General features: G+C 37.0%; 1 non-coding gene across 1 annotated transcript; it reads right to left on the minus strand.

The window, feature by feature from the left end:
- Positions 1-8,663: 8,663 nt before the first annotated feature.
- On the minus strand, positions 8,664-8,770 carry LOC141669241 (small nucleolar RNA R71). Its single transcript, XR_012553531.1, has one exon. It is a non-coding gene; the product is annotated as a small nucleolar RNA R71 (small nucleolar RNA).
- Between the last annotated feature and the right edge of the window lie 357 nt (positions 8,771-9,127).

Genomic DNA, 9,127 nt, shown 5'->3' on the forward strand with positions numbered 1-9,127 from the left:
TGGTGAATCACCCTCATCCTGACGATTACATACTTTTCTATTTCTATTGCTACGAGTCTTTAGGGTTTCCTCATACCCAACTTCCTTATTATTCCTCAAACTCTATTGCCTCTATATTCCTTTCCATTTCAGTTTCTTTTTAATTTCCTTTCTCTTATCATTATTTCATGAACCAACACAACATAAGCATTGATTTCAAATATCCCGTCATTCTGGATTCGTGTCCTCAGAATGAATCTTGACAACTTTTACAGCTTAGATTCATAATTCATCATACTCGTCCGCCTTTGTTCTGGCTCTAAGGCTTTTACACTATCTCCATAACCTTGGGAAGTACTTTCCTGAAAACAATCGACTGAACTTTAATCAGTTTATCATAACCTCTTGCTCCATGCCTTTCTTGGTCTTTCACCAGTGTGTGGTCTCTCTCTTAGGAGGGTAAGTGACAGAAACAGTCTTTTATGATTCGTCAATCATTTAGAATCTCAAATGATTCCTGTATTTCCTTTAGCCAGGCTCTTTCCTCGACTGGGTCAGCTATTTCCTTGGAACTTTGAGAGCTTAGCGACTTAAAGGTCCTGAAAGAATTTCACACCACATTGTTTCCTCAAGGTGGTGGTTAGGGTAAAAGTATAAGTTTTGTTTTAGGCAGGTCCATGGATTGCCCAATAGGAGTACCATCCTGGTTCTTCCTATCTTGCTCGACTTCTGTTTTCTCAGTCTAAATATTTCTTCCTACTCCCCATAATTGGGGTCATCTTTTAATTTAAAATCTTCATTTTCCACTTCATTATATTCTGGGTTCCTTATATCTTAATTACGACCTCCTTGATTATCACATTCAAGGTTTGCCCCTAATCTTATTCCTCATGGGGGCATAATGCTTGGAAAAATTTTAAGAATCTCTGGATATTTGTCTTACTTACTTTGCTTAAGTCTTTCCCTCGTTCTGTCCTTGCATGATTGCAAATTATGAATTCTCAAGTTCTATAAACTTCATGACACTCTCTTAAGTGTTAATAGTGCAATTAACAATATGAACTTATCACAACAAACTGATCTGAACTGAAATTAACGAATATATACATAACCATTGGTTTGAGGGTACAATAACTGAACACATTAAAGAGAATTACATCATGTGATCTGATCGCTTCTATCCCAAAAGTACTGCCATAGATAATCATCTAGTCATTAAAACTAATCATTCATAATCTTAGGCTAATCCTCCAAAAGCGGTGCTACATGAAACCCTTGTCTGATCGCTCTGGCTCTGCACACTACCATGGATCAAGAAATGCGGGCACGCACGACATCCCTAACCTGCTCCATCACAGAGGTGATGAGGTCTAAGATAGTGGCAAGTAGAGCTGGATCAATCTGACCCTCAAGATGACCTCTAGCTGTAACACGGGTGATAGCCTCAATCCTTTCCATGCTATGAGCTAATCCTGCCGAAAGTACCCCGCCCTCAATCCTTGGTGCAGTAAGTCGATCCAACAGATCACTCCTAACATTACGGGCCTCGAACAGGCCACCCAAAGTCATGTAATAATCGGCGATAAGAGAAGCCTGAGTGGTTGCATCTAGCAGTCCATGGGGTGCAGGTGGTGCAGGCCCAGGGGATCCAAATGGATAACCAAGCACGGTATCAGGTGACAATGGTGCAGGAGATAAAGGTGGCATTTCCTCAGTAGGTGTTGGGCTCTGTACAGGGGAGGGAACAGGAATTGGTGGAACCTCATGGATGTCTTTAGGAACCTCGGGAAGAGGGTCTGATACTGGTATAATTAGTGTCATGGAAGGCCCCACTCCTTCTGCCCTCATTAATCTTTGTGCCCTTGGTAACTCTTCATCCTCTAGTTCCACCCTCGCGGCCATTCTTGCTCTGGTAGTCGCCCTGACTACGGTCATCAATTCCTCAGCAATCCTCTCTTCATTCTCATCAGGATCCTCCATGAGATCCTCCTCAGCCACAATCCTTTCCGGAATAACATCCTCAACCGCAACATTCTCAATATGAATCTCATCCGGTCCCTCATTAGGGTACTCTATCGGATTCACAATTTGATCTCCAACTTATAATAAAACATCCTAATGCTGATGCTCCTGAACCTCAGGGTTCGGTGCCCCGCTGCCCTATACGAGAACGAACTATGTTACTATCACGATATTTATAAGGGTTCTCGTAAGGGTTTTAACTGTCAGTACTACGTTAGGTAGCCCGACTATGAACTTGGAAAGAGTTCTTATTATCTTAGTGAACTTATTATCTTAACGTCACATCATCTCTGAGGTTTATAACGCTTAATTCTGATACCATTTCCATTTCTGTAACACCCCCAAATCCGGGGTCGGGGATCCGGTTGTCACGAGTTCCATTTCCCTTAATAACACCCAATCTTAATAATTAATCAACTATTCTGTACTGTGACCCCACCATAAACACACACACCACAAGTTATAGTCTCAGAGATGAATATCCAAAAATAATCACAAGTCGTTTTATTCCACAATTATATGCCAATACACCTTAAAAGGGTTTCTGAATAAATTTACATTTCTTTGCCATTATTACAATTCATAAATATACATAAATCTGGTTCATCAATAGTTGAAAACCTAGCCTATTGGTAGCTCCTACCTCAGCTACGGCGGCATCAACGCTTCCAGAAAACTGCAGAATATTTTCTAACCGCTTGCGAATTGGAATCTTGGTCCTGTTCATCTTGTCTAGATGATGTTGTGTGATGAAAGAAGAAAGCAAGGGTGAGCAACAAGCCCACCAAAATAATATGTATAATGATTTACAATATATGAGCATTCTCATAGTACTCATGAAAGTCTTGGTCAAGAAGAAATGAACCAAGTTTGATATCTTACCGTGACCAAGTCGCAAAATATTTAGTATATATGTACATATATACTTTTCACAATCTTTGAAATCCTCTGACATGTATAATATACACAGAGTTCCCATTTATAACTGTATAAAATATCGTTTTAAGGTGATCTCATATATCTAACCTTGTCTCAACATTTTTCCGAAAATCTTTGACATGTACAAGATAATCATTTACTAGATATAAGTTTAAAAGATGAAGTTACAAGATACTCCAATATACTTATATCCAAATACTACTTGTACTACCACCGTTCAAGTTATAATCAGTTTCAAAAGTTCATCACCCAGATGAGACTACAAGATAAGACTTGAATAGATTCAATCCTTGAAATATTATTATAAATAATAAAGTTACGAGATACTTCATTAAGTCCCGATATATATATACACCTATATATATATACATTTCATACACTCCTTGAAAACCTCTGTTATAAAAATTATAAACAGAGTTGCAATATCCAATGAATTTTGGAAAGGAGAAAACCTTGGCATAAACCTGATATCTTGCTGATCAGGCAAAGATACCAATAAGTAACCTTTTCTACTAGTAGATGGACGAATTCCCCACTGGTCATCACCCTGGTCGCAATAGGACCTTATGCTGGACTGCCACTCAGCCACTTACGCATTTGATGGACTCCCACTGAGCCCCTTACACTTTCATGGACGCCCACTGAGCCCATGTTGCTTATGCCGACTCAATAGATGGACTTACTTCCCGAATGTTGGGTAAGTAATCAATTCATTTATCAAAACAGCAACCTCGTTGCGAATGTAAAATACACCACTGAGCCGGATCCCTCAAGTTTTGAGCGAGTATTTAAATCCCCTTCGAAAGGAAGATCTTAATTATAAAAATGAGTTTTGGGATCCGCTCTAACTTTTAAAATCATTTTGAAGACTCGAAAACATTTTTAAGAATGTTTGGAGTAATGCTAATTTAATAAAGTAAATAAGTCCCGATATATTAGAAAATATCTGAATATTATCATTTAAATAATGTTCCCTTAAAGAATAATCTTTATACAAATAATTGAAGTAGAAGTTGTAAAACTTATACTTGAAATGAGTACTAAATAACCAAAGATATACTTATACGAAAGTACTATCTTTATTTGAATAATCAAAAAAATAAGTTTGATTATCGACACCTTATTCTTTAGTAAAATAAAGAATACATTTCAGAAAATAATTGGAGTCATAGGTCCTCATATGAATATTCAAATAATATTCAATTAAATAATATAAGCGGAGTCATCTGTCCTCGAATGAATATTCAAGTAATATTCATTAAATAATATAAAGTGAGTCATAATTCCTCGAATGAATATTCAAGTAATATTCAGTAAATAATATAAAGTGAGTCATAAGTCCTCGAATGAATATTCAAGTAATATTCATTAAATAAACCTTATTCGATTAATAGTTTTGAAAACTATATCAATATATATATATATATAAATATAAATATATATATATATATATATATCATATACCCGGGAACATCTACTCCCGGTTTTTAAGAAAGGGTTCACCTTTGGGTCCCCTATACTCAGGGTATACGCAACTACTGCTTATCTCTAGCATAGGTATTATGCAACTAATAAGCATTTGAACCAACAGATATATAAATCAAGAATACGAAACAGGCATGCATATATACCATATCACATGCTACAATATATCACAAGAATTTGCTAATAACAAATATGCATTTATCACAAAATCATGCATATACACATATACATCACAACAACAGTTATACGGGTAGAAAACTTGCCTGAGCGACTAGGGGTTACAAATGGCTTGGGACGAGTCTGGTAACCTATAAACAACATATAAGTTGTAATTAAACCAAAGTCACTTATAAATCTATACTTTAACCAATTTAGACTCTAACGCTCGCTTTGCGCTTAACGATTCACTTAAGTCGCTCGAGTACCCTTGGCTCCACCATTTTTAATAAATTAACCATTACGAGTTTTAAGGCAATTCTTTTGCGAGTGTCTTACCAACTGCCTATTACACTTTACTTAAATGTTTCATACTCCAGTTAGTCCTTTAAGGTCTTTAACCTATGTTTCAAAGTAAGGCGAGGGGTAATGGTTCGTTCGCGAAACGTCGTTACTTAAAACGGCCGTTTCTCCTAAACCGTACATCGGAATCAAACGAACCACATAACAAAACGAAGCTCGTAACATGAACTATCTAATCATGGCAATGGTAAAAACCTAGAAGGGAGTTCTCGGATCCTAATGTTATGAACAAAAGCAGTCTAAAGTAAATTGGACATTACGACGGCTATGTTTACGTGATTTCCCAATTTATACCATTACAAATCAACCACCAATCAACCCCAATTCATTCATACAACCCAAAATCCATCCATACCATACTACAATAGCCCCAACACCTCAAGTTCTCCAATTTATGTTATTCTCAAACATGAATTTAAAACTATACTTAAGTCCTTTAACTAATCAACAAGATTCAACATTCAATTCACTGCCATTTCAACTCAAACTCTAAACCAACAAGCATCAAGCTACTCTTTTACCATAACCATCAAAATCATCCTAATATACAAAGTAAAGCTAGGGTTTGGAGATGTTATACCTTCCTTGAACTGATTGGAGTAGCTAGGAAGCCTTAAGAAGCCTTGAGATGACTTAGGGATGCTTGGATCTTAAAGGAAAAACAAGAAAAATCAAGTTAAAAATCTTGAAATCACTATTTATTATCTTCTTCATTGATTTCTTGGAAGAGATTGAGAATGAATTGGAGGCTTAAACTTATAGGATAGCCATATCTATGCATAAGGAGTACTAGATAATTATCTTACCAATTAAGGAAGCATGAAACTTGAATTTTGAAAATTCTTCTTCTTGAAATGAAGAAAAGCCGAGAGCAATGTTGAAGAATGAAATGATTTTGTGTTTTTGATTTGTTTTTCCTAGCTTGGTTGTTTTTGTTTTGGTTTTGGTTAATTACCTTTCTAACCTTGAACTTTGTGTGGTTTAAATCAACCACACCTCATTCCCCCTATGTCATGCTTATGTCACTTTGTGATGTCATCATCCTTTACTTGCCCTCTTCTTATTGGTTAGATGACCTCATCATCCCTAACCTCCTTGATTAACTTCCTAATTGTTTGCCTAATGACCGCTGATCTGTTATACGGTTCGCTTAACTTTCGTTCTCGTTTCTCGTTTAAGGGATCATACCCGGGATCTTATTACTTGGGTTTCCTTAACCTTTCTCAATACATTATATTCCTTTTATGATCCTCTTTTATAATCCTTTAATTTAAATCCTTTTTATCCTGTTACCTTATACTCAATTCTTTCCGTATCTAGTGGATTTCCGGGAAAAATCAAAGTGTTCGGAATTGGATTCTGACGATCTTTACATACACTTATATACCATATAGAGTACTAATAAAATCTCAGAATATATCTATAACAGAACCCCTACATAGTGTGGCATGAAAAGTTTTCTCATTCAGCAAAAACACTATTCATAAGGGTTAAAAAATTCCAAAAATTGGGGTTATTACATCATAGATTTCCCGAAGCCGTAGAGGGGGTCTTCGAGGCAGAGGTTAATGCAAAGATGGCCCAGTTTTACCCGGTTGAGTGTATTGTTAAGTGGCATTTATGTCCACTTATTATGTCCTATAAAGGCTCGAATTGGTATTTTGTACTCAAGTTATTTGTGTTTTTGATGTGTTTTGTAGTGTTTTTGCATTTCAGGCTTAAATAAAAGACTCAGGTGAATTGGCATTGTTTTGATGCTAATATGGTGTTAGGATGGTGTCAAGAAGATTGCTCACGAAAAGACCAACTCAAACCAGCAAGAAAAGCAGAAGTTAGGATTTTCTCCAGAGAGTCAGCGCGCCCGTGCTGTAGTAGCGCACATCCGCGCTAGGATTACAGAAGTGCAGCGCGCCCGCGCTGGTGAAGCGCGCGGCCGCGCCGGGTCGAATTCCAGGAATCCTGTTCCTACTCTGATTTTGATCCGAAAGACTTCTAATCTGCATGGGCTGCTATATAAACATAACTTATGATCATTTTCATAACAAGACGTACCAGAGCTTAAGGAGAAAGAGTAAGAAGACCGTATATCACAATTCAACCAAGGCGAAGAAACCCTAGTTTATACTTGTGATTCTTTATTTTAAGTTGTAACTTTGGATGCTAGTTTTCTTGCTTGTGAACTTATACTCTTGTTTTGTACTTGGTTTATTATTTATTTAATATAAAGACTACATTTATTATACCATGCTTTCATCGGAACCCACGTTGATGATGAGTCCGATTATGGGCTAATCGTTATCACGGGGTTCTAGCGGATTTATTTATGAATTTCTTCAATTAATTTGTTTCGATGCCTTAGTGTGTGGTGATTGTATGATATCCTAGTATTGGTTGTGCTTATTCGTCTTATGAGCGTTGCGAACTTATAAGATAGCGTGTTAATCTCTAATGAAGCAAAAGTGAATTTAGGGGTTTAGAACTTGCCATGCTAACATAGGTTCATGTATTTATTATGCATGATTTGTAGGTAATTTCAACCATCTTACTTGCCCTATGTAATCATGATAGATAACTTGTGCATTGAACCGTTATGTTGTCAAATTCTATAGACATATAGGGTCTCAATATAATTGGTGTCTATTCAGCTTCTATCTCTTTTGTGGATGTCTGGTAGTATTGTATTCGTACAAAGAAAGTTGGTGTTTATCAGTTTCGTGTTATCTGATTAGTGTCATCACCATTGCATGCCAAGGTTAAGAATGAAAAGGCTATTGAATGAAGTATTTAATGAAGTTAGAATCCCATGTTTGTGTCATATAGTATGTAAATCTATTTATTCTCTTAGTTAATGTTCTTTAGTATAATCTCTTCGTTAAGCGTAGTTAAAACAACCTCAATTTGTTATTCGTCTTAGCATTGGATAATAACCATACTATTATTGCATAAGTACATTGATTAAAATTAACTTAAACCAGTCCCTGTGGGAACGAACTAGAATTAATTCTATATTACTTACGATCACGTATACTTGCATGAATATTAGCGCGTGTTTTCATCCTAACAAGTTTTTGGCGCCGCTACCGGGGACTTGGGATTAATTTTTAGTTTATATGTTTGTCATCAGTGGTCATTAAAGTTCATTGACTCGGAAATTGTTACCTACTTATTTCCATGTCATGTTTCAGGAACTCTAGCGAGCATGTATGCATACGCGTTCTCGATCTCGCAAGAGAACACTGGATCAAGCTAAGGAAGAAGCTTTAGTAGCTAAGGAAATTTTCGAGGAAGTTTTTGTCGAGGAGAAAGTTGAAGAAGAGGCTCTTATTGTAATGGGAGAACCAGAAGCGAATCCGAAGGATTTGATGGATTACTCTCAACCAAAGATTAATGATATTCAGTCTAGCATTGTTCGACTAGCCATCTCGGCTAATACCTTTAAGATCAAGTCGAGCACGATTCAGATGATACATAACTCAGTTCATTTTGGGGGTTCTCCGACAGAAGACCCCAACATGCACATCAGAGATTTCATCAAAATCTACGACACTTTCAAGTTTGAGGGAGTTTCTGAAGATGCTATCAAGTTGAGGCTTTTCCCATTCTCTCTGGGGGATAAAGCTAAGTGCTGGTTACATTCTCTACCACCAGGGCCTATCACCAAATGGGAGGATCTTGCTCAAAAGTTCTTAACTAAATTATTTCCTATGGTGAAGACTGCTGCAATCAAAAACGCATTTACTCAATTTGCTCAACAATCTGGAGAATCTTTATGTGAGGCTTGGGATCGCCATAAGGAGATGCTTCGAAAGTGTCCTCACCATGGGATTCCTGACCAGATGATCATTAACTGCTTCTATAATGGTTTGGGTTCTACTTCTAGACCCATGATTGATGTAGCATCAGGAGGAGCCTTGTGGGCTAAAAGCTATGATGAAGCTTATAAATTGATTGAACTGATGGCTGCGAATGAATACCAGAATCCTACTTAGAGACTATCTCAGGGCAAGGTAGCAGGAATTATGGAGTTAGATGTAGCTACTGCTATAGCTGCTCAGCTTAAGGATTTAACGATGAAGGTGGATTCTTTGGCTAATTATGGAGTTAATCAGATCACTAGTGTCTGTGAGCTTTGTGCTAGTACCCATGAGATGGAGCAGTGTGCTATTTCTAGTGAATCAGCTCA

The sequence above is a fragment of the Apium graveolens genome, chromosome 6 (assembly GCF_009905375.1).
Source record: "Apium graveolens cultivar Ventura chromosome 6, ASM990537v1, whole genome shotgun sequence".
NCBI classification, from domain to species: Eukaryota; Viridiplantae; Streptophyta; class Magnoliopsida; order Apiales; family Apiaceae; genus Apium; species Apium graveolens.